General features: G+C 38.6%; 1 protein-coding gene and 1 long non-coding RNA gene across 4 annotated transcripts in view; one reads left to right on the top strand and one right to left on the bottom strand.

Annotated features, from left to right (window-relative positions):
* Nucleotides 1–27252, top strand: part of Rorb (RAR related orphan receptor B) — a 193199-nt gene that overhangs the window by 50288 nt on the left and 115659 nt on the right. The window lies entirely within an intron of this gene.
* Nucleotides 1–27252, bottom strand: part of LOC121826874 (uncharacterized) — a 126428-nt gene that overhangs the window by 60390 nt on the left and 38786 nt on the right. Inside the window, exon 4 of the long non-coding RNA XR_006069027.2 lies at nucleotides 11447–11592. This is a non-coding gene — a long non-coding RNA (uncharacterized LOC121826874). The remainder of the gene's footprint in view (nucleotides 1–11446; nucleotides 11593–27252) is intronic.

Here is a 27252-nt window from a genome sequence, read left to right as displayed (position 1 = left end):
CCCTTCCTTAAATATAGGTGAATACTGAAGACTATCTACAGAAGTAAAACTATTTCATAAAATAATTTTATATTTCTCACACATTAAAATGAAATGACATTTTGAAACTATGAGTTAACTAAACACATTTGAAATTTTCTTTACTTTAAAAAAATTGCAACTACCACAGAATTTTAAATTAGGTATGGAGCATTACTAAATTCTCTAGAATGGTGCTAACTAGAGACAAAGCATTTCCAGTGAGACGGATGAAATCCTTCATTTTCACATTATTGGAAAATTAATTTGAGGGCCTAAAATTATATAGCATACTTATAGAGTTAATGTAATTGACTTTCATCATAGTATACACATATGTCTTCATTGACATAGTTGTCATCATATGTTTGCCTTTCAGAAAATTCTTCTGGAGTGGTTTCTGTTCTTAAATGATGATATCACACCATAAACGTGTTCAATACCAGGACAAAAGTAATAGGACAAAGATGAGAGGAGCTTTCCCAGAGAAGGGAAACCAGTATGTGAGAAGGTGAGAGGATTACACTAGAGGAAGCCTTTGAAAGAACAGAGAAGGTCACACTGGAAAGAAAAGATTCCAAGAGGCAATGCTAAGCAGCCTCCAACTGATAGAGAGCATCACAGAAGAGGGGCTATGCATCTCCATAGGCTTCATTTTCCTTTAAGACAAGGTCTCACTCTGTAGTCTTGGCTGGCCTAGAAGGCACTGTGTAAATCAGGCTGCCCCCAAAGTTACAGAGAGCTGCTTGTGTCTGCCTCCTGACTGCTGAGATTAGGTCTGTGGACTTCCAAAAGCAGAGCTCAGACTAAGAAACAGAGACAACAATGAGGGAAATTTGGAGCCAGAATAAGGGGAGATTTATCACAGTTTTCACTGTAAGAAATAGGCTGATTCAGGAACAGTGAGAATTTTATATGTAGAAGTGATCAAGCCTAAATGGAGAATTTATTTAGCATGAAGTTCTTGGAAAGGAAATGTTAAGAGCTAGATCTACCCATTTATAGCATAGTATTTAAGAGCATAGACTCTGCAAATATGGTTCTATATCTTACTATGTCATGAGTCCTAACTGCTAATGTTAATAACTAAGGCACTTTCAGAGATGCCTAGTGTGAAAGGAACTCATGGGAGGAAGAGAGGAGAGAAAAGAAGAGGGCAGTGGGCCAAGGGGAGGGCATGCTCAAAGTACATTATCTAATTCACGAAAATGGCCTTATGTAATCAAGTATTACATATTTATATAAACACTTAGCTTGTAATGTGCACAATATGTTCAGCTAGTGTAAGAGAGACTCGTGTCTTTTTGGAGCAAAAAGATTTCATCCATATCATATTTTCAATATTCTCTTACTCATTTAGCAAACAGAATGAACATAGCAACCATGTATACTGCTGGGCTCCAGGGATAGGAGAGCCAATACAGAGAAAAGATGTTGGGAATGAACAATGAACACCCTGCATGAGTGGAAAAGTTTAACAAATACTGTGAAGTTACCATAGCATGAAGAGGCAAAAAAGAATCACATGCTTCAGAAGGTCTCTCTGAAAGTCTGAATCCAAAAATGTGCAATAAGCAAAAGGTTCAAAAATCAGGGGGGAGAAAATCCATGTAGGGTGTAGGAAGCCACTGGAAAACTACCTGTTCAGGCAATACTGGATGGAACAGCCTTGGTGCAGTTTGTGGCCACAGAAAGCTGTTAGAGGTATGGGGAGCAGAAGTCAAAGCAGGAAGAGCAATTTTGGGCAGTCCTGCAGGAGCAGATGGGCTGAAACAATTTTTTTCCCCGAGTCTAGAGCCTCCAGATGAGACTTACATACTTTGCCTCATTTTCGTTTATATTTTGGTTCTGATTCAGGAACCAAAAATTTTCATTTACTTACATATTTAGAAAAGCAGAATTCTAAATAAATACTGTTAATTCTGGAGACTGTTCTTTTTGCAGAGCAGAATTTTGAGACGCAGCTAGTGAAATTACCTCTTTAAAGTCACAATAACAGAATGATAATCAGAATTAGCATCTTACAATCATTATTAAATAAACTGATCCTCTACTTATGCACTAAAGTGCTTACAGTAACAATTAAAGGAGGGTGGAGGGAAAGTGTATCTAGATGTGATTTTTAAATGAGAGAAATGAACAGAATCACAAGAAAGCCAGGGTTTCACTGACATGAAGTTGGCAAATAAATTCCCCAACAGACAAAATTTGTGAGACTTGATGACACTGTGGTTACCTGCTGAAAAATAATGTTTTGGGGCTTTCAAGCAGTCATTTATTATTGTCTTCTGCTCTATACAATAAGTGAATGATGTCAAAACCAATGAACTCCTGTGATTTCCAGCTCAGGGAAGAAATTATGCTTTATGGCCATTCCTTTGTCCCCTTGAGCCAGCATGAGCAATATGCGACATCTGAGCACAACATGCCATGATGTGCACCACAGAGAAGGTGAAGAGCCCTGGACGGACTAGAGATGTAGCTTAGATTATAGGGCTTCCCTAACATGCACATGGTTCCTGCGGTCCATCCCCTGCAATCTATGTATTCCAAGATCCCTTGAAAGTCATCCTAGTCAGTAGTTCTCAGTGAGTCATTTCCTGACTTTCAGTATGACCATGACCTCAGAAATTGTCAGAAAGGCAGATTCCTAAAGCCCACCCAGACCTGCTGAATCAGAATCAGGAATGGGGCTCAGCAAAGTACACATTAGTAAACCCTGTAGATGAAATTTGCCCACACTCAAATTTGAGGACCATTTGTTACACATGTGAGGCAGCTAAGAATCCAAGAAATAATGTGATATGCTGAGGATAACCCAGCTCAGTGCTAAACCAGCTCCACAATGAGGCCTGCTTGCTTCATGTATTTGCATCCCAAACTGGACTTCCTTCCTCTCTCTGCAAATGCAACCAGAGAAGCCCAGGCTGGGTCCTAGCACCATGGCTTTTTGTCTGTGCCTTCCTACATCACTGAAGCATCTGGGCTCTTTCCTTTCTTTTTGGACAGTTGCTGGAGTGAGTTGTTTGGAAGCTGCATAAATAATGAGCGGGCACAGCCAGCCCTGGTTAGTCACAGCTAAGCTTTAGAAGGGGTTTAGAGTTGTGCAAAGTCTGACCTCTTACCGATGCAACTTGAATAACATGAAGGAAGAGGAGGAGGAGGAGGAGGAGGAGGAGGAGGAGGAGGGAGAAGAAGAAGAAGAAGAAGAAGAAGAAGAAGAAGAAGAAGAAGAAGAAGAAGAAGAAGAAGAAGAAGAAGGGAGTCCCACTATCTATTTTCAGAAACATTTATGTGATTATACTTTGAATTCCAGCTTTCTGTGTATTTGTTTTTGTTTGTTAAGGAATCAGTTGATACAAAGGTAGTGCACACAAATGGAAAGATGGTTGAAAGGCTAGGTTTAAAATTCAGGTGGCTGGTTAATATTTGGCAGCTTCCGGCCACAGCAGCGTACTCCCTGCTTCCTTTGCTTTGAGATGGTGTTACAAATTCAGTCTTCATGAACTAGAGATCTCGTCACCCTAGAACTTCGCCTGGCGTCTCCTTTCTGTGGTTGTGAATGTGGCCAAACGCGATAAAGTTACCCTCGTGTTTGCGTGCTGCTTCTGGTGTGATTGAAAGTGTGTCTGCGTGCGGGAGAGGAAGCAAAGAAAGGCTTGCAGGGAAAAGCAGGCATGGGAGCGAAATCAACACTGGGAAATCAGTCATTCAAACGAGGCACGCACTAATTGCCTGGTCTGGCCCTCTCTCATCTTCCCTTGTGGCCCCTCGACTCACATCCATTTTATCCTCCTAGGCGCTGAGGCTGCAGCCTAGCTGGCCTCTTACGTAAGTCTGAAATCAGATCTGGCATGGGGTTTGTTTTAGCCTGTCACAGACACAGGGCACTGCACTGCCCTCAACAAGGCTGTTCAGCATAGCATATGACTGTAAATCTTCTTTTTCATGCACCACAGTAGGGACCTTTGTCCTCGCTGTGATTTAGCGGCTTTTATTAGCCTGAGAAGCAGCCGGTGATCAGGAGACATTTAAAAGTGCGAGCTTGCCCATTTCAATGAGACGAGTCCAAAAGCCACGAGCGCTTTAAGAAATTACTGTTCGTAGGAGAGAAATGAAATCTTAATGAATAGGAATATATAGTGTGCGCCTATATTAAATTAACAATTGCTCAAACACATCCACATATAATCTAACAAAAACTGGAAAACACAACTGTTCAAATATTTTTTTTTTTTTGCTTCTGCTCTCTGAGTAGATTTCCTTTTGTTAATTAAATTTTTTATTCATTTTATATACCAACCACAGATCCCCCTTTCTTCCCTCCTCCTGCCTTCCCCTAGCCTTTCCCTGTCCCAACCCAACCCCCATTCCCTCCCTGAAAGGGTAAGGCCTCCCATGGGGAGTCAGCAGAGACTGGTACATTCAGGTGAGGCAGGGCCAAGCCCCTCCCCCTGCATCAAGGCTGTGCAAGGTGTGCCACCTTAGGTAGTGGGCTCCAAAAAGCCAGCTCTTGCACCAGAGATGGATCCTGATCCTACTGCCAGGGGGCCACTTAAGCAGATCAAGCTACACAAGTGTCTCGCTTAGGCAGAGGGCCTTGTTCAAATATTTTTAAATACTCTGCATTTGGCATGACCTAAAGCACAGGGGTCTGTTGAACTGAGTTTTCCGAAGCATGCATTTCGAAAAAGTGCGGGTCTTAGATGGCAGCGCACTCCTGCAGGGGCCACTGCTTTAAATTCACTGTTACTCCAATTAGGGTCTCCAGCGGCTGCAAATAAGAAGGAATGATGTTCATTCCACTACTTTCGTATTCTGCAAATGTCTTCTGGATGTGGCAGTTTGCATATGATGTCAGCGTGGGAAAATAAGAAGGTATTAGCATCTGTAAGACCAGCCGGAATTTCTCAGAGGTCCCCTCCACAAGCTGACTCCACAATTCAGGCTATATTTCCATTTTTAAAATGTATCTTGGTGGCGTTTTTTTTAACTGGTTTGGAGAAGAAATTATGGTGTCTTTGTATTCAAAGGGTTTTGATTGATTTTCCATAAGACCAAGTGGTTTCTATTTTTTACTAGAAATCTGTGGTCTCATTACTTTCTGTCACTATAGTTTTTGAACATATAACTCTTGTCACTAATTTCAACATGCACAACCACCAGTGCACTCGCCTGTGGCTGGAATAATTTCAGCATGTTTCTGACCACTGTAGGAAACCAGAAGCATTGCATGATTTTAATTCATTATTTCACGTATGTATTTATATGTTATTGTAGAAGCACAAGAACCTCTGCTGTAGGTCTAGGGACCTTCTGGGCAAGTGAAGAGTGTCATATGACGCTCAAGGAGCACACTGGGCTTTTCAAAGGAAACCTTGGCTTTTAAAATGTAGCATAAACGATCGTATCTTGAAAGCAAAGAGTTTGATCCTCATTCACAATGAGCTGGAGTTAAGCAACCAAAGAAAAGTGGAGCCATGCCCCTTTATCTGAGGATTGGGCACCATCCACAGCGACCCCACAGATCATCCGGGAAACAAAGCCCACCTTGGGTTGTATTATCTGATGGCATAGGCTGTCTTATATTTCACAGATAATTGCACCACACACCGTCTTGCTCTGCTAGGTCATAAAAACTGGCTGATCTGCCATGAGATAAATAGCATACATATATCAAAAAAAAAATTTTTTTTCTACTGAGAAAGTCATTCTCTTAAAGGTATTTGCCTATCCACTGAAGTGCACACTTTGTGTGCCGGGGAGTGGGTTGCAGGGTAGGACAGGGGTGGAAAATAAGAACCTGATAATGGAGCTGACTGAACAGGGCCACAGAGGTATTTCTTACTATCTGGTATTCTTGCTGCTGATACAATAACTGAAGCCCAGAAACGTTATGACTCTTTACGAACTACTTGTTATTGGTAGCTCCAGAAATATATTCTGGATATCTTAACTCTTATTTTGTTAATTTGTTTTCTGTTTCTGCTATGTCACAAAGTAGACACTGTCCTTTGCCTCACCAGTATTTATTATCCATTTTCTTCTATCTGCTAGAACTCTCCCACTCCCTAACTATTTTTCAAGAACAAGCTCATTCCCCATGTAACTCAGAAAACACAAAATTAATGGACTCCTACCCCTGTTACCAAATTGAATCTTAGTCTATAAGATTCAAAATAATCTTTCTTCTTTGCCTGGGGTTGGTCTGAAAAACAGACTTAATCTAATCATCACACAGCATTCTCTGACCAACAGGACTGTATTCCACACACTTGGGAGGAAAGTTCTCTTGTTCTTCCACAGTCTGAATTAAGGAAGCAGGTGGCCTCAGTTGCTACCCCAACACATATCTTGAAGTAGTACAAAAGCAAACTTAAGGAACTAGCTCCTACACATTGCAGAGTGTCAGAGAACGGCCTGAGTCTTATTGGTACTGCACCTGGGACTCTTTCCTGCCTCGGGATGTTTTTAGGGGGTTAGCACAGCTGCATGATTTGTCTAGTTTGAATCAAGGATCCTGTTGAAATTAAAAATATCCTATCTGATACACCTAAAGTATTTAGATACATGCGTATACATATACTTGATCTAAACCAGGACATGATTTTATTCTGACACAAAGTCTCATTGTTGTTGTGTAAATGACTCTCTATAGTCTTGACTTTAATTGTGGTAATGGCTGAGAACTATTTGTGATATCCTTCACAATGCAAGTTACCAAAACTTAAGTGTTCAGGATCTCAGCACACAAAGGAACAAACCAAACCACAGGAACTGAAATTCTGGTTTGTCCTTTTTGAGGTTTTTTTGGTTGTGGTGGTGGTGGTTGCTTGCTGGCTGGCTGGCTGGCTTGTTTCTTGAGTGAGGGTTTCTCTATGTAGTCTGGGCTAGACTTAACCTCTTGATCCTCCTATCCCCACCTCCTGAGTGCTGGAATCACAGGTGTATGCCATCACACCCAGATAGTTTGGCCTCGCTAATAAAGAAAAAGCATCATGTGTAATTTATTTACGGTTGCCCATATTAGGCACATTTATTGGCTCATGTTATATTATCCTATAAACTTAGAAGCTGTTTAGAACTTAAAGTGTGACAACCAATTACTGCATAAAGTTTACAAAGTATCTAAATAAGAAGGAAATGAGAATGACTTATCATTATAGCTTATCACAATTCCACCTTATAGAATAATTGGCATCAGATGACTGCATATGCCTTTCCATTCATGAGGGTATGTTTTCATTAATATTTACATGCACAGTATTTTTAAAACAATTGTGATTTTGACATAACAAGAACATCTTGATTGTAGTAGTGCACTACTTACAGTGTCCCCAGAGCAACCCTTCCTTCTGTGGCTGCTCTTCTGGGTACTGCCTCCAGCTTGTGAGTCTATGGAGTGTAAGCAGGAGGGGTGAATGGGAGTTTGGTAACAGTGTTATTGTTCATTGAGACGATGCGGTCATCATATCGGTGCCCCTGAACTAACCACTTTTCCCAGTGTTCTCTCTCTCTCTCTCTCTCTCTCTCTCTCTCTCTCTCTCTCTCTCTCTCTCTTCCTCTCCCTCTTGTCCTAGCTCTCATAATCCCTTGAAGACACTTAGTAAAACCCAAAAGACCATACAACTTGAGGAACTAATACTTAGTTACATATAAATAATTAGGTATGGTTAATTATAGATGGTTCATTTGGGTGGGTGATGTTTTTATTTATTTCCAAGTTTTTATAATAAAGTAAAAAAAAATAAAAATAGACATGCACACTGGCTTTCTAACTCCATAAACCAAAGGTACTATTTTATCAAATACTATATTCCCCAACTCTTCAATCACTCAAGTACAGATACTGAAAGTCTGGTAGGAAGTGACTCTACCAGTTTATCTGGGATTCAGGATTTCCTCTCTATTGGGGGAGAGATACACAGTCTGACAAAAATAAGAATGGGCTGCTGAGAAGGAGAGGAGAGAACAATGAACCCCACTTCTCCTTGGGAGCTTTTTCAACTTACATAATATTGCCTTACGTAAGCCCCAGCACTGGTTATTTGCCAGCTATCCTGGGATTTTAGCTTCAGAAAGATCTTAGCTCTTGTCTACTAAAATAAAACCCCCTCAGAGAGCGTTCATTAAAAGCAGACACATGTACATGGGCATTGTTAGCAACAATTATAAAATCAAAATTCTAGAGAGAGTGTGACTGACCCATTTAATTAACACTCAAATGTCTTTTATTGAAGCATCATTGTCCACTTTAAAATATCATAACTGTTAACACTAATTTGCTCAATGTATAGGATGTGATGGGTTCTATGGATTTCTTTGGCAGAACTGAGGCAAAGGATTTCTTCAAAGTGTATTTCTTTATATATCTGTGTCCTTTCTCTATGGCAATGGAGGTCAAACCCAGAGACTTGCTGGGTATGGTGATGCTCAGAAGGCAGAGGCAGGAAGATCTTTGTGAGTTCAAGGTCAGCCTGGTCTACATAGTGAGTCCTAGTACAAACCAGAGCTACACAATGAGATCCTGACTCAAGAAAGAAAATAACAACAAAAACAAACAAACAAAAAAGCTGGAGACACATACATACTAAGGAAGCATCCTTCCACTGAGCAACATCTCCAGCTCCCATTTGTGTCCATTTGGCAAATATTTTTATTTATCTTCTATACTATATACTTATATACTATGTACTTATATAAGTCCCAAACGTGTCTCCTAAGCTCCAGGATAAAGAAATGAATGGAAGAAGACAGCTCAGAACTGGCTGCACCTCTCAGAAAATGCAACTAAGACTTGTATTATGTGAGGTTATAGTGTGACAACCTGACCCTGGCCCAAGAAAGCCACTCCCAATAACCTCATCTACTACACTCCTTTGCCAGATTTTGTCTCTGTGAGTTACTTTTCTTTTTAATATAGCTAGAGTTTCACCTTTGGCTTTGCACATTATTGATGGAGCTAGACATTTGATGAAATTTAAAAGCAAATCCAGATATTTCAGACTGGATTATAAAACTCACAAAGACAAGACCTTTGGGTTCTAAAGTTCACTGAGGCTAGATGGGATAATAATAGTAATATTCTGGCTTTCTATGACATCTTCCTACCAAAGAGATGAATATATCTTGATAGTAACATTGAAATATTCATAACACTTCCATCCATGAGACATAAGACTGTTACCCTTCTTTGTTTATGAAGACACCAGGGCCTGCTTCTTTGAAAAGTACTGTAAAAGGTCATAGAAAAATATGCATGATTTGGGACAGTAAACATATTGCAAATATGTAGGAACACTAATGAATAATCCAAAAATTTCATCCAAATGTCATACAACCACATTCTAAACCATCTTCAAAATCCTATTTGAATATATTGATACTGAATAGTCAAATAAAACAGATCCTGTTTGATATTCACATCTCTCAAACAACTAAGTTCTTCAAGAGTAAGGAGAATTGGAGAATGTGTTTATTCTCCAGTTCTCCATTTCTAATCACTATTCTTCAGTGGCATGTGGGGAGTTCAAGGTTCTCTTCACAGTGTCATTTGTGAGTGAGACTCTGTCTCTTGGAACCTCCTTTTGGCTATTTCCCATGCAGTCTAGTCAATGAGTTCACAGTACAGATCATATCTTGAAGTGTGAGGTATTTTTGAGTGCTCATGAGGAGTGATTTAATGAATGCTCTCAGAATTTGAGGAAGGATAGAGAATTTACTGCGACACAGTCCCTTATGATTTTCTTCTAATTTGAGTATATTACCCTCAGAGAGCATGCCAAAGATGATGGTGACTCCATGTGCTATTTTGACATGCTAATCATTATGCACCGTGTACCAAGTTACTGAATGGAAAACACCAGAGGGGGGAAAAGTGTGATGTGGTTAGGGTTGATTATTCATAGACTTAAGAATATACAAAGGTTTCCCTCAAGATTTGAGCAGTGGTGGTCATTCCAAGAACACTGGAAACTTCCAGGTTAAATCTTAAGGTAGAGGCTGGGGGATGTGGCTCCATAGGTAAAGTGCTTGCTATATATGCATAGAAACTGGAGTCTGGCTCCCCCAAGCTCACATGTAAAAAGCTGGCTTCTGTGACATGAGTCTCTTACCACAGCACAAAGAAGTGTAACTACAGCAGTATCTCTGGAGCTCATAGGTCAGCCAGTCCAGCAGACTTGATGAGCTGCAGATTCAATCAGGAACTCCATCTCAAGAACTTAGGTGGAGAGTGACTGAGAAAGACACTCATTGTACAAGTCTGGCCTCCACACAATCACACAAACCCACATGCACACATACATACACAAGCACATGAACCTACATGCATAGGTACACACACACACACACACACACACACACACACACACACACATACGAGAGAGAGGGGAGGGATCTATAACTCTGTCTACAGAATTTATCTAGTCAGATAAAATAAATTTTAATAATGTCAAATCTAAATAGCTTTCAGTGTCAATAATATATAAATATAACAAGTGATTATTGCTTTAGAATTACTTGCCCAAGTAAAAATCAAAAGTAAAACATATCAGTGGCCCTTTCCTACAACCACGTGGACTTCTGTCTCTCTTATTTGTGGCTTTCAGAGCAGTGGAAATGTGTCATTCTCCATGATGCTCTTGGTAATTACATTTGTATCAGGGCTTCAACTCCAGCTTAAGGCAGGAGTTGTCTTTCAGCCTTAATGGGACGGGAATCAGTATTCCTCTAAGCTCCTGGGTCAGAATAAAGATGGTGTTCCCTCCAACAATCAACCTCCCTTCTATTCCTGTATCAGAGAAAAAGAGCCACATTCCTCTACAAATTCCCAGTGGATAGAAAGAAGCAGAGGAAATATTAGAAGCAAATTGTAACAACACAGACCTCTGGCTTGCCTGGGTCAGCACTGAGGCTTCTCTAGAGGTAAGAAATGAGTGAACTGAGCTCACCAACATGCATCTCCAGCGCTTGTTCTATATGTTAATCAAAAGGAGTACTAAAATATCAGAATCAATATTCAATAAAGTACCGCATTTCTTTAAAAAATATTCAAAATAAACCTTTTTTGTAACTGGCATAGGCTTATGAGATTATCATTTGATGCTTATCTTTAAGTATTAACTGAATATGAGTTTAAATTTTTAACCTTTTTATTTTACTACAAAATAACATTTTCAAGTTAGTGTGATTTATTCCTCTTCAAAATTGGAAACATTCAAGTTAGAATTATCACAATTTCTTTAGAGAGCTAGTCCTAAGTAATATTTTATTATTTTGAAAAAATGAAGACTGACAGTAAGGTGCAAAAATAATGCAGGGATTGTACAGATATACATTATCCAACTTCCCTCAACAATTTTAATAATAGGGTGGTTTGATCAAAACTAGTAAGTTGGCATTGATACAGTATTCCTAGTCTACCGACCTTATTTGTATTTCACTAGCTTCTTCTTTATTGCTTGTTTTCTCTTCCAGAGTTGGATATAGAACCCCACGTTGCATTTAGTTGATGATATGCTTCCTTAATCCATGATTTTTGATATCCTCTCATTGCCTCTCATATTTGCAGCCCTGTTGATGAGTATTGATCAGACATTATAGAAGGTGCCACACAACTCAGGTTGGCTTTGGTTTATGTTTTCTCATGAAGAAACTGACAATATGCATCTTTAGCCGTAATAACAGAAGAACCCTGTTGTGTGTTTTTCTATTCTATTCTGTTATATTATACCAGGGACAGTGTATGGTAATAATATGTCACACTGCTGATGGGGTTTCCCTGTGTATTTCCTCACAGTAGGAGTTTCCATATCACTAAAAATTTTGCATCTGTTGCTTGAGAGTTAGTAAAAATGTTTATATCTAAGTTGCTGCATATTTGAGTCTACTATTCTTCTATCTTATTCCCTATCATATGAGAGGTGTGGTTTTATGTTTTACTTGTGTGGATATGCCAAACTATTACTGTTCACTTCTCAAAATTGAATTCAGTAAGGCAGAAATTTAAATAAAAGACTATAATGTACTTTGATCCCTGCAATCTTCTCAGCTGCATGGGTGTGTGTGTGTTTTAATAAGTTACTGCAATGATAACTCAAGATTACTGTGATTCATTTCATGTCAAAAATATCAAGATATGTATAAATGTACCCTGACTTTAGAATCCTGTCTGGTAGAGTGGGGAGCACTGAACATTCTATGAGGCATCTGATGTTGACCTGCTCCCTCTCAGAACTGTGTGCCTCGGATCCTGACCCGCTGGTACCTCAGAGGGCTCTGAAGCAATCACAGGGTTAAACAGTAGTGTCATCATTTCTTTTTTTGTTCCCAGTATCAGGAACCAAAACCAGAAAAGTTGTAAGAACAGTACAAAATACTGCAGTGGCTGCCTTCCCCAGATTTCTCAATTGTTAACGTTTTAGCACTGTCATGGCTTTCTCATTCTCTGACCCTCTTCTCTTAATCTCTCCTATCTGAGTAGTGTGTGTGTGTGTGTGTGTGTGTGTGTGTGTGTGTGTGTGTGTGTGTTTCTATGTCTGTGTCTGTATGTCTGTGTATTTAAATTTTTCTGTTCCATTTAAAGCCAGGTGAGGACATGTTATAAATTTATTAATTTATTTTTTAAATACATCAAAGAGCACTTCCTAACAATAGGACATTATCTCTTATAATCACAATACAGTCAGAAAAAATACAAGAAATTAACAACTAGCCATTGCTTAATGCATAGCCTTTACTTGAATTTCATGAATTTTTTTCCAAAATGGTCTTCACAGAAAAGTAACAACCTTGTATGAAATTAGTTCCAGATTATTCCCTGCACTGAATTTCCAAGTCTCTTCAGTTTCTTTATATCTGGAATGTTCTCTTAGTTGTTTTGTTTTTCTTGACATTTTGGAGTATAAAGGCTAGTTATTTCACACAAGTTCCCTCCATTTGGATTATTCTAATCTTCCCTTGTAGTTAGATGAAAGCCATGCATTTTTTTATAGCAATGAGTCTTGAGAAAGAGATTTGTACACAGGAGTGAGCAGGACAATGTAACACAAAAGCTGGGAACATAAAGGCACGTAGAACCACAATAAAGGAAGGGATGTGACCTCAGACCTGTCTGTGGTGAACTAGAACCTTAGAAGATGTAAGGAGGAACTGAGCAAAACATCACAGGAGGATGGACATGGTCAGTGCTGTGGTAGAGCACCACAGAATCAGGAGCAGACTCTCCAGTGGCTACCTACAAGGAGCCAGAAGTCATGGAACACAGCACTGTAGCTCGTAACTTCTAGTCTCTGGAGGACCAAAGCAAGACAAATACAAAACCAATGATGGACTTGGTAGGTCAATGGAGAACAGCTTCTACAAAACTTAGTGGTGTTGTTTCTCATCCCTCTTCTACCACTGCATACCATCCAGCTGTAATATATAACTTTACCCCCAAAAATATAAAAACTCTACATGATAAATCAGAAAACCTGGGTTTAATTATTAATTTCCATTCCTTTGCCACATCACCTTGGGACACATAGGCTGTCTGAATCTCTGCAATGACAGCATCCTAGCATAGCCATCTCCTTTGTGGTATGGTTGCAAAGATTACTATTATGTTTTGAAATGGGTACAGTCAGCCACTTCATGGCTGAGAGTAAAAGTAAATGGAGCATAATGATCTGTGTTTATAACTCATATACAATGTCAGAATGTCTGCCGGGCAGTGGTGGCACACGCCTTTAATCCCAGCACTCCGGAGGCAGAGCCAGGTGGATCTCTGTGAGTTAGGCCAGCCTGGTCTACAGAGCGAGATCCAGGACAGGCACCAAAACCACACAGAGAAAGCCTGTCTCAAAACAAAACAAAAACAAACAAACAAAAAATAATGTCAGAATGTCTTCTTATGAGAACTATTATGCAAGAAAGCCATTTTCTTATGTAGTGTTGCTGGGGGGGGGGAGCTCATTCATTTCTGCTTCTGATGAGAAGCAGAAGTCATAACTGGTTGTTACAAGTCCACTATTTTCTACCACTTGGGAAAATTCTTGAAAAGAACTATAACTGTTTTCACTGTTGTATCTCTGCTAGTATTTTTCTTGATCATTTGATTAATTTTGATCAGTCAGTACTCTTAACAATCACTAGTAGAAAGTATATAGAATGTATGTAAACATGGTTCTTATATGTGTTTTTTTTTTTAAATGCAACCTTTACTAGGATCCCAAGGAATTGAGAATGAGAAGGTTTTCGTTGCTCTTTTAATTTAATAGGATCAGATAGAGCAATGTCATTCTGATCTATAATGGCGTTTCAGTTCCAGAACCCTTAAAAAATCATGTAGAGTCCAGGAGATTATCTTTACATTGGTGGCTTTGAGAAAATGTGTGTTTGGGGTTTGTTTGTTTGTTTGTTTGTTTTTGTTTTTGTTTTAATATGGTAACAGCTCAGTGGTAGAGTCCTTGTTTGAAGGCGCAAGGCCCTGATTCAATCCCCAAGAGAAAAAGCTTAAGAAAAACCTTCTGAGCCCAGTGACTCATGCCTATAATCTCAGTGCTCAGGAAGCTGAGAAAGGAGGACTAGGAGTTAGAGGCCAGCTTGGGCTACACAGTGAGATCCTGGAGAGCAGGTGAGGAGGGACTTTGTAACCCACAGGAAACACTCAGGCCATCTTTCTCTTCTGTATACTCAATGTGAAGTGAGAAAATGGCGCTTCAGCAGCACCTTTGAGCAATGGTGACTACAGGGATGTCTTAAACACTAAAATACATGAGTAAAGAAAGCACATGTCTCTTTATTTAAATGTCTCATTGGATAATAATTCTGTTTCAGGGGTAGTATCTACTTAGTGTTTCTACTTTGTACACAGGACTGGTTTCTACACTATACAGTACCTAATGGAATGAATACCAAATACTTAGCTGGAAAAACTGATCATTGGAGGATGCACTACAATTTCTGAAGGTAGTTCCTGTGCACAATGCATTTATTTACAAATGCGTATAGGCAAGTTTGATGTATGGTAACTGCTCAAACTAATGGGCTGCTTTCCACCACTCCTTCCTTGGCTTAACAATCAGTTACCTCTGGTAGACTATCAATGACTGAGACAAATTCACATCAAACAGTGTGTTGAATAAAAATCACATAAAATGATGGATCTGGCCACTGTTCTCTGCCAGATCTTGCTGGCTGATATCAACATCAGATTTTTTCACAAGTATTCTTACCCTACAGATTGACATGATTTTGCCAATTTTTCAAGACCCTCTTTTTGGCAATGAGGTATATGGCCTCTTAGCAGTTAAATATAGAATGTAAGGTTAAGAGGAATATTAGCTTCACATTTTTGCAAAAAATAGGATTGGAAACCAGTATCTTTTTTTAAAATGATTGTTTTAAAGTCATCTTCACATTCATGAGTTCTTACCTGTGCCTTTCTGCTTGTGTGCCAGCACATGAGTTTTTTGGGTTCTGTGTAGCTCCGTGGATGTTTGTCCAAGTGAGATTTCCTAGTTTCTTCCTGTGTCTGAGCTTTAGCCACAGTCTCCTTCCTGCCTGGCACATGAACATCAGAACCGCCTAATTCTAATATAACTGTCCTGATTAAAGATAAGTGCTCTTTGAACAAGATGCTCTGATGATCTCCAATCCTAAAATTTTCTGTTTAAAAAAATATGTAAAAAAAAAAAAAAAAAGCATCCTATGTGGAAGCTTGCTCTCATAGACTGGCAAAGGGTTAGTGAAAAGACCATAGTCATTTATGTACTTGTCATCTGTGGAGGAGATGACAAACCTGCTCCCCTCCTCCTCTGTCATTTGCCATGTATGATTCCCTCTAATGATGAAAGGATAAGTGGGGAGATGATGAAATTCGAGACCAGGAAATCAGTTAGATAGAATATGCCCTTTTATTAACACCTTTTATTAAAATCTTTCTCAGCACTCAACTCTTGCAGCTTTCTGGAATCTAACCTCTTCATATTAGAATCACAGAATAATTCTGTTTCATATAGTCATCGGAAAAATACAATGCATGTAAATTTCCTCACGTGTTTTGACGACCTACTATTTCCATTGCTTTCTATTTATATTAGTGTTGGTTTTATTATTCTAACCTACTGCTATCAATAGTTTTATGTCTGTACAGGTTTTTTTTTATATCCCTCTCCTATACTTCCCCTTCCTAAATTTATTTGGGGAGTGGGTAAGATACGATAATAATAATAATCAAGTTATATCAATGAAGAAACAATCATTCCCACCATTAAGCCATATTGATGTTTCTTTTGCTACCAAATGTATTTTCAAGCAAAACTCTGCGATATATAGTTTTTTGTTTTGATTTTGTTTTTTATTCTTTGGGGGCCCACCAGCTACCAAATAAATGCACGGAGACTTATTCCTAATTTATGAGTTTCCAGCCTTATCTTGGCTTGTTTCTAGCCAGCTTTTCTAACTTAAATTATCCCGTTTCGGACCGGGCGGTGGTGGCACACACCTTTAATCCTAGCACTCAGGAGGCAGAGGCAGGCGGATCTCTGGGATGTTTGAGGCCAGCCTTGGCTACAGAGTGAGTTCCAGGAGAGGCGCCAAAGCCACACAGAGAAACTCTGTTTGGGGGTGGGGGGGAGTTATCCCATTTCTCTATAGCTACATTTTGCCTCTGGGCTTTTAACTTTATATATATATCTTTCCTTCTTACTCCATGGCTGGCTGTGGCGGGGTGGCTGGCCCCTGGCATCCTCCTCTCCTTCTCCTTTTATTGCTCCTCCCCCTTGCCTAGATTTCTTCTCTTATTTATTTTCTCTGCCTGGCAGCCCTGCCTATCCCTCTCCTGCCTAGCTATTGACTGTTCAGCTCTTTATTAGACCAATCAGGTGTTTTAGACAGGCAAAGTAACATAGCTTTACCAAGTTAAACAAGTGCAACCTAAAAGAACTCAACACATCTTTGCATCATTAAACAAATATTCCACAACATAAATGAATGTAACACATCTTAAACTCATATTCCACAACCAAGATAACCCAGAAATTCTTGCTTCAAGGACTTTATGTACCAGTTGTTTTCAATCTCCAAAAGCTATCACTTTCCCACGTCTTTTGGGTCAGGATCATCCTATATTTGAGGAGACCCTTTAATTCAACTAAAGCCAAATGGACTACAAACAGAAATAGAGACGGACTTGAGATAAGACTGAATCAGACCTTCCCAATATCTTCTCTGTCTTTGATCTCTCATTACCCAGGCAGGAAAAATAGAGGACTTCAGGACACCTAGTTAATGGCAAGGGTAGAAAAACAATGTTCCCCAGTGTCAGGACTCACAGAAACAGGAAAAGGACAGTGTGGGGGAAACCATAGTTGTGGTGGATGACACCTTCTCCTCCAGAGGAGTGATATGTGTAAAATGTCTACTCACTCTGAAACTTGCTGCCAGTCCCAGGAAAGCAGTACCCTCCGTGAAGCCTAAAGCACCAGAGGTTGTATTTTCAACTGATCAACCCAGCACATTCCTTCCCCTGACCGAGGCGGTGAGTGATGCTTGCTTTAAAGACCTTTGAAATACCGGTGCTTCCTTTGCAACCAAAACTTAGTGAGAGAAAACACATGTGACAATCACAGAGCAAGCACGTGTCTGGTAACTTGTTACAGTGCCTTAATGCCTGGTTTTATTTTATTTTATTTTCATAGCTCAGGGTTTTCTACATGTTTATTAATTGTCAATTTGTGATATAAACAGGTATGCCCTCCTGATTACTAATCTATCAGACCCAGGTCTTCCTTTTTCTCAATATCCTAAACATAGTCCAGGTACTCCGAATTTTAATGACATCTTTTGCATGTTAAAAGTGAACAGTTTTGCTGAGCAAAACAAAATAAAATTCAGCACTGACTAGCACTCCCCAGCGCAGCTTCCCTTAAGTGAAAAATATTCTGCCTCTACACTGGCCTGCAGCATCTGAAACAGAACCCTCTCCTGCAAAATAAAAAATAAAAAATAAAAATAAAAAATAAAAGCATTTTAGATCATTTCTCATAAATAGTGAGGCCACCAAGTTAACAAAATGAATGTAATTATAAAAGTGTAGTCATCACTTGTTTTCTCAAGAACATAAACTGGAAAGTTGTCTTTAAACTGTTCGGTAATCTGAATCACCACCTGGAGAGAAATGAACATTTAAACATCTAAACCTGAAGTTGCATTTATTATTATAAGTAAAAGCATATATTAAAACATTTACAGGTTCTTCCTTGGAATGTAGTGTCACATTTCTATAGCTATAAGGATGTTTTTATCATCTACCCAATATTAAATGATCATACACTCATTTGAACCCCCATTGCAAGAAATCCTCTTCTCCAAACACACGTGGTGTACTCCTAGCTGGGCATATCACTCTGAACGTCCAATGTGAATGCTGTTTTTGGCTGAACAAGTTGTTGCAGGATGAATATCAACCATTAAGTGGGAATTATGTAAATAAGGCACGAATCAATCTACTCTGTCACAATGCACAAATGAAATAAATTAATCAATAATAATAAAATGAAACCATTTTATGTAAGACCAACTTTGAGAAAAGTTATTAATATAGTGGAATATTTTTATTTTTCAAGCTTTTACTACAAAGATTTTCAGTTGTTGTGAATAGGCAAAAGCACTTTTTACAAAAAATATATCATTTAGAGGTCTGAATATTTGCACGTATGCATATTTTACAGCTGTATTTTTCATTGTTGTGACCAAATGGCCTGATGAAAGGTGACTTCATGGAGGAATGATTGACTTTGGCTCACAGTTTGTGGCTATTGGCTATGACTTCAAGGCACGTGTGTGGATAGCAATGACTGGAAGCTGTGAAAGTGGGAGCTTGGTCACTTCTAGATGGATTAGCGAGCAAAGGAGAAGGGAGACTGTGCTGAGCTGCCTTTTTCCCTGTCCCCGTCACATTCGGTCCAGGACCCTAGCCTACAGGGTGGCTCAAGTGCCATTCAGGATGGATCTTTTATCCTCAGGTGAACTTCTCAGGAAATACACAGGCATGCCCAGAGGTGTGTCTCCTAAATCCAGCAGGTTGACCCTGATATGTAACCAGCTCACCATCCATAGCAAAATGTGCTTTAAAAACAAAGTGCTAGGGTTTGCTAAGTTTCATTACAATGACAGTTGACAGAGTGAGGTCCATTCAGTTGGTCACATAAAAATCAGTAAGTGTGTTCAGCTTATTTTTTGATGACTAGAGATGATATAAATACACAAATTTGGTGGTTCGCCATGAAACAGCAATGGAAGGACCAGCCAGAGGCTCTGAACTCAGAGATCCTGTGTGCTACTGTCCCAAACCACCAACCCCTACCCATCATCACTAAAACAACTTGGTGATATCAAAATGTAGATGTAACCAACCGTCTTATTAAATAAGAAACACAGAAACAATGTAAAAGAGAAAGCCGAGAGGTCAGAGCTCAGAGCTAAAATCTCACCCTTCCTCCTGCTGTCCCAGCTTCGCGAAAAAAGAGACCTACTTCCTTTCGGTTCGTATTTTTAAAGTATGTTGTTCTGCCTTCTCATTGGTTGTAAACCCAAACACATGACTGCCTCGTCACTGTCTGAATGTACAGCCCCCTAGGTCTTAAAGGCATATGTCTCCAATGCTGGCTGTATCCCTGAACACACAGAGATCTTATGGGATTAAAGGCGTGTGCCACCACCGCCACACTCTTGCTATGGCTCTAATAGCTCTGACCCTGAACACACAGATATCTATGGGATTAAAGGCGTGTGCCACCACCGCCACACTCTTGCTATGGCTCTAATAGCTCTGACCCCCAGACAACTTTATTTATTAACATACAATCAAATTAATATTTCAGTACAAATCAAAATAATATTTCAATACAATTAGATTACCACCACATTTCCCCTTTTCTATTTTAATAAAAAGAAAAAAAGCAAAAGGTTATGACTAACAAAAGAAAAACTATATACAAAAGTACAATAACTATATACAATATATACAAGTAATAAATACCTAAACAGGTATTTGACGAATCAGAGAAAATAATTCCATTATCTATCCTATTTTGATAATTCCAAGATGTATCTAATGTACTTTCTATCCTAATTAATTTTCAACTATAACTAACTAATCTTCAACCATAACTAACTAATCTTCAACTCCCTCAGAGACCCAAGAAGGGAATAATATTAGCTAACAAAAATAAAAACAGGAAGTGCATGCAAGCAACTTCCAAAAAAATTTTGTGAGTTGACAGAAACAGCCAGCTGCCTGGGCAGTCACCTGAGGTTTCTCCGCAGTGTTGGGGCATCATCTTCAGCCTATAGGCTTAGTGTATCTGACAGACTCATTTGTGAAGTAGGATGTACACAAGGTCAACAGTTCAACCTCACATTGGGTGAGAGCAGTCCACGTACCAGAAACACCTGAATTCCACTAGTGTCCTGTCATGATTCAGGATTTTAAATTCTGGAAATTGTTGACAGTTTTTTAATTCAGCTGTCCATTCTTCTTGGCTGTGTATATATGGCTTCATCTCAGCATCCCCTTCTCCACATCCCTCTATTAAATGCCAGTCTACTTTTGAGAGGCATGAGCTTTCAGCTGCTGTTCCATTGTACAACAGAATCCATCGGCCCTCTGCCTGTTAAGCTGCCTTCGAAGAAAAGGGCACCGTACCTTTTCCGGATGCGAAGGCCACTTCAGGGATGGGGCCATATTGTCCTGGCCTCAGAAGATGCCTTTTGATAAAGCCATAACCACACTTGTTTTGGCAAGAATCAGTAGTCCCTTGTTTCGTGATCTGTCTGTCAATTTTGTCCTGTTGATTCGAGGATACTTTGTTGTCCAGTGGCTAACTTTTGCCAGAATGAAAGTTGACTCCATATGCAGTTTCTTCAATGCCCATATTTTCTCTAAAGTAGATTGGTACTGCCAGGAGCCGACATGTCTCAAAAAAGAAAAATTTTCTAAGTTATTAAAACATTTTAAATGCCATATTCTGTAGATCTCTGAAGGGTTTGAAGATGACCTGTCTAAAACATCTCTGCTCAATTTTTAAAACATATCCAATATGACTACAAGTTCTATGATAATGTCTAACTACTAGCTTTCATTTCTTTATATCCTAATAGTTGATAATAATAACATTCAAGGATCAGAAATTTGCATTACATTGTTAAATGGATGGAATAAATACAATTAGAAATATACATATAGCATTTTCTAACAATCAGTTTCAAATTTGTGTACAATATAAAACAATTCAATCCAATGTAAAGTATTTAAAACTAGTAATTGTCTTTCTCTTTTCTTTCTTTTTTTTTCTTTCTTTCTTTCTTTCTTTCTTTCTTTCTTTTTTTTTTTTAAACAAGAACCTTAAATCTAATCTCCTTTGCTTAGCCTTTTTCCTAACCCTTGACAATAACTTGTAACCAACCCCCCTAAATACTGAAAATTATCCCAGACCCAGAACCCATTAAAAAGACCAAAAAACCACCTGCCCCACACCACCTCTTTGGGAATGTGGGCGTCGTATTCTTAAAATTGCTTCCTGCTGGGTATGGGCGAAGTTTTCTTTATCCTGAAAGAAAAATTTTAGGTTAATTGTCAAATTCTAAGAGAGGTAACTATATCCTTCACTATCCAGTCTGTGTATAATGCCAAAGTTCAGGGTTTATCTCAAGTCCTTATTCAAGTAGTCTTTGAGACTGGATCATCTCAGCTAGTCATCTCAAAATTGCTCTGAGCACCTTGTAGTTCAAAGCTGATCTGTGGATGATGTTTGTCAGCTTAATGATATTATTATTGTCCACGTGGAATTGTTGTTGTTGTGGGGCCCCATCTTCTTTCTGGAGACTTCAGTTGATATTAGGCCTGGCCGTGATTTCCTGCAGAAAACTGATAAGAGACTCGAACACAAAAACATATATATGCAGCTAGCCTTTTTTCTAGAATTAGTTAGTACTCTATGTGACCATTCATATCTTAACAAAGTTTAAAATGTATATATATATATTAATCTTGTAAATTTTGATATAAAATTTATACTTTGAGAAAAGTTTAAAGAATCAGAATAGAATCAAAGAGTTGAGATTAGTAATAGAATAGTCCCTTAATTAATTTTGCTTTTGTCCTGTACCATAGCAGAAGATGGCTCTTATTCTGGCATGATACAGGGAGTTTGCATTTTCCTTTTAACAACATGCTTGATTTTAAAGAAGGAGAGAGCCATTCTCCAACTCCAAAGTCAGCTTTAAATTTTAATTGAACTGGGACTGTTAGAAGACCAATAGTGTTAAATCTTTAGAGAAAAGCAGAAACAAACATTTAGGAAGACATAAAATTTTTTTTTTAGATAATATATACCCATACACCGTTTCACTCTGTTTCTTGGGATAGATGATTTGTCCCTTTTCTTCAGTTGTCTCATTTGTCCAGTGTTCTTCAGATTCCTTAACCTTCATTCTCCTAAAAGACAAAAACAAAAACTTTTCCCCAAGACTAATTTTGGGGATGTTCCTTTTTGGCAAGTTATTATCTGATGAAATGAAAAGGCATGTTTTATTGATACAAGTTAGTTTAAATTGGATGTTCATGCTGGTTGATGAACTATCACCTCCTCTAATTAAGAGGTCTCTCTTGTTCAAATCGAACCTTTATCAATTTTGATGGTACCCACAGCTTATCTTCTCCTGTAGAAACAAAAGCAAAACCACGTCCCCAATGTAATACATACCCTGGTTTCCATTCTGAGGTCAGCACATCCTTAAAATATATAGGCTGATTTAATTCTGTAGTTTTTTCTATTATCCAATGTCTCTCTGCAGCTGTTGTTCCTTTCTCATTGGCATTCAGAAAATTCAAAGTTAGAAGAGCATTATGCAGTCTATTTCTGGGGGTTTTTGTTACCCATTTCTGTTTATTTAGCATATCCTTTAGAGTTCTGTTTGATCTTTCTATAACTGCTTGACCTGTAGGATTATGTGGTATGCCTGTAATATGCTTTATATTGTAATAAGCAAAAAACTGTTTCATTTTAACAGAGACATATGATGGAGCATTGTCAGTTTTGATTTGTGCAGGTATACCCATGATGGCCATAACTTCTAGCAAATGAGTGATTACAGAATCAGCTTTTTCAGAACTCAAAGCAGTTGCCCATTGAAATCCTGAATAAGTATCGATAGTGTGGTGTACATATTTCAATTTTCCAAATTCTGCAAAGTGAAACACGTCCATCTGCCAGATTTCATTTCTCTGAGTACCCTTTGGGTTACATCCTGCTGGTAATGGCGTCTGATTGTAGAAGGAACAAGTAGGACATTTCTTTATTATTTCTTTGGCTTGTTGCCAGGTTATGGAAAAATCCTTTTTTAAACCTTTACTATTAACGTGATGTTTTTTATGAAATTCTGAGGCCTCCAGCACATTTCCTATCAATAATTTATCAATCTCTTCATTGCCTTGTGCTAGAGGGCCTGGCAGACCAGTATGGGATCGAATGTGAGTTATATATAAAGGATGATTCCTTTTCCTGATTGTATCTTGTAATTGAATAAATAGTGAAGTTAATTCTGAAGCATCAGGGATAAATTCTGCAGTCTCAATATGTAACACCACTCTTTCAGCATACTGAGAGTCAGTTACTATGTTGAGAGGTTCTGAAAAATCCATTAATACCAACAGAATAGCATACAATTCTGATTTTTGCACTGAATTATACGGACTTTGAACCACTTTACTTAAATTTTCTGATTTGTAACCTGCCTTTCCTTCTTTGTTGGCATCTGTATAAAATGTACGAACTCCAGATATGGGTTTTTGCCGTACAATTCGAGGCAAGATCCATTCAGCTCTCTTTATAAGATCAATTCTATTGCTTTTGGGATATTTGCTGTTAATTTCTCCCAAAAAATTACTGCAAGCTCTTTGCCAAGGTTCACTTTCTGTCCATAATTTTTCAATGTCCTCCTTAGTTAATGGTACGACAATTTCTGCTGGGTCTATGCCTGCTAATTGACGAAGTCTCAATTTTCCTTTGTAAATCAAGTCAGAGATTTTTTCCACATAAGTTTTTAATTTTTTATTTGGTTTATTTGGTAAAAATATCCATTCCAATATAATATCTTCCCTCTGCATTAATATTCCAGTAGGAGAACGCCTAGAAGGTAAGATAACCAAAATGCAATCCAGCTTTGGATCAATACGATTCACGTGTCCTTCATGCACTTTCTTTTCTACCAATGCTAATTCTTTCTCAGCTTCAGGTGATAATTCTCTTGGACTATTTAAGTCCTTGTCACCTTCTAAGGTTTTGAACAAATTAGTCAGTTCATCATTTTTTACCCCAACAATAGTTCGTAGATGAGAAATATCTCCAAATAATCTTTGAAAGTCATTAAGAGTCTGTAGTCTATCTCTCCGAATTTGCACCTTTTGGGGTCTAATTTTTTGTAGCTCTATTTTATATCCTAAATAATTAATAGAATCTCCTCTTTGTATCTTTTCAGGAGCAATTTGTAATCCCCAGCGAGGCAAAATTTTCTTTACTTCTTCAAACATTATTTCTAAAGTATCTGCATTTGAGTCAGCTAGTAAAATATCGTCCATATAATGATAAATTATAGATTTAGGAAATTTTTTACGTATCACTTCCAATGGCTGTTGTACAAAATATTGGCACAGAGTTGGGCTATTCAACATTCCCTGTGGGAGGACCCTCCATTGAAATCTTTTAACCGGTTGAGAATTATTATAAGTAGGCACTGTAAAAGCAAATCTTTCTCTGTCTTTTTCTTGTAAGGGTATTGAAAAGAAACAGTCTTTTAAATCAATAACTATGAGAGGCCATCCTTTTGGTAACAGAGTAGGCAAAGGCATCCCAGATTGTAGAGAACCCATTGGCTGAATTACTTTGTTAATTGCCCTAAGGTCTGTTACCATTCTCCATTTACCAGATTTCTTTTTAATAACAAATACAGGAGAATTCCAAGGGCTGGTTGATTCTTCAATATGCTGAGCATTTAACTGTTCTTCTACCAGCTCTTCTAAAGCCTGGAGTTTCTCTGTTGTTAAAGGCCATTGCTGGACCCATACAGGCTTGTCTGTTAACCATTTTAAAGGTAGAGCTGTTGGTGTCTTTGGAAGATCATCAGTTATTGTGCCCTGTTCTTGTATAATATGGATGGCTGGTGACCACTCATTAGAACAATATCTTCTAATATTTCTCTCAGTAACATGTGCTAGTTTATGATTTGTTTCTGAGATTGGAGGGATGTTAATCTGAGTATTCCATTGTTGCAACAAGTCTCGACCCCACAGGTTCATAGTTATGTTAGCCACATATGGTTTTAATTTTCCTCTCTGTCCTTCTGGACCTATACATTCGAGCCATCTTGCACTCTGTTTCACCTGAGATAATGTCCCAATTCCTAACAGTTGAACGTTTACCTCCTGAAGAGGCCAAGTTGGATGCCAAAATTCTGGTGCAATTATGGTAACGTCCGCACCTGTGTCTACCAGACCAGACAACAAAACACCATTTATTTTTATCGTTAATTTTGGTCTTTGTTCATTAATAGAAGTTTGCCAAAAAATTTTCTTTATGTTTTCTCCTGAATTTTCTATTCTCTCTGTTTCATCATTCTGACCAGCATGATTTATTCCAATAGGCATTTGGTTATTTAATCGCTCTCCAGAGCAGGCATTTCCTCTATGGCTGCCGGAAAGGTTTGAACTGGATTTGCACTGGGGGCCTGCCTGAGGCCCCTCTGGGAGTTTCCCGAAGACTGAGGCAAAGGATTACCCTGTCTGTCCTTTGTTGATCTACATTCGTTGGTCCAGTGTTTTCCCTTACCACACCTTCTGCATACTCCAGAAGGAAGGGGCATTCTGTTGCCATTGTTCCTTGAAGAAACATTGTTTCTGGAAATGACCTGTCTACAGTCCCTTTTCAAATGTCCTTGCTTTCCACATCCAAAACATCTAACACTCCTCAAACCTTTTGAAATTACTTCTCCTACCCATGTATCATCATGCTCATCAGCTTCAACATTAATTGTTTCTCTAATCCAATCTTCCATAGGTGCAGATCTTGCCCTTAATGGCCTGATTATTCTTTTGCATGCTGCATTCGCATTCTCAAAGGCCAAAGATTCAATTATTGCCTTACCAGCTTCTGAATCCGAGACCGTTCTCTTTACTGCTGAAGCCAGTCTTTGTAAAAAATCTGTAAAAGACTCTTTTGGGCCTTGCTTCACCTTTGTAAATGACTCAGATTTTTTTCCTGGTTCCTCAACTTTGTCCCATGCATTCAAGGCTGCCGTTCGACATAAAATTAGGGTTTGGACATCATATAAACATTGTGCTTGTGCTGAAGCATATTGGCCTTCGCCCATAAGCTGATCCTGGCAAACTTGTACTCCTTTATCCCTCCATTGTTTTTCTATGTTTTTAGCCTCCTCCTTAAACCAAGTCAGAAATTGAAGTCTCTGGCTGGGTTCCAGAACACCTTGTGCGAGGTCCCGCCAGTCCTGTGGTACTATCCTATTATATGTTGACCAAGTGTTTAACATTTGCTTTACATATGGGGAATGCATGCCATAAGATACTATTGCCTCCTTAAACCTTTTTAAATCCAACATTTCAATTGGAGCCCAAGTATTTTGTGTAGCCATTTGATCAGGCATCTGCTGTACTGTTACAGGATAAATTAAGGGTGACTGTGTGAAAACAGGCTTTCTTTCTGCAACCTTATGATCCCGACTTGAAACAACTTCACTGTTAATTTCTTCTGTCTGAATTTTTACAGGTTTAACAAGTTCTTCTAACGCTGTTATCCTGGCACTTAAATTGACTATCTTTTTAAATATTAAAATGTGGATTATTATAGTGATGAGGTGCATAATTCCACCAATACTAATATTATATAGTTGTTCCATTGCCAGACTGCCTAAAATTTCGAACAAAAACCAATTTTCTTCCAATGTACACATAAAACCCATTTGTTTTTTAATGTGGAAAAAAATTCTCTTTTAGATAGTTTCCTTTAAAATATCTGATATATTATGACTTACCAAATCTGCGTAGAACAGTAGAAATCCGAGGGGATTTTCAAAGCAGCCACCTAGTGTCCCAGGTGTAAATCCAGAGAGAGAGAGAGAGAGAGAGAGAGAGAGAGAGAGAGAGAGAGAGAGAAAAGAGAGAACGCACAAGAAAGC

Source organism: Peromyscus maniculatus, chromosome 1 (assembly GCF_049852395.1).
Source record: "Peromyscus maniculatus bairdii isolate BWxNUB_F1_BW_parent chromosome 1, HU_Pman_BW_mat_3.1, whole genome shotgun sequence".
Classification (NCBI taxonomy): domain Eukaryota; kingdom Metazoa; phylum Chordata; class Mammalia; order Rodentia; family Cricetidae; genus Peromyscus; species Peromyscus maniculatus.
This window is presented reverse-complemented; position numbering and strand designations above follow the sequence as displayed.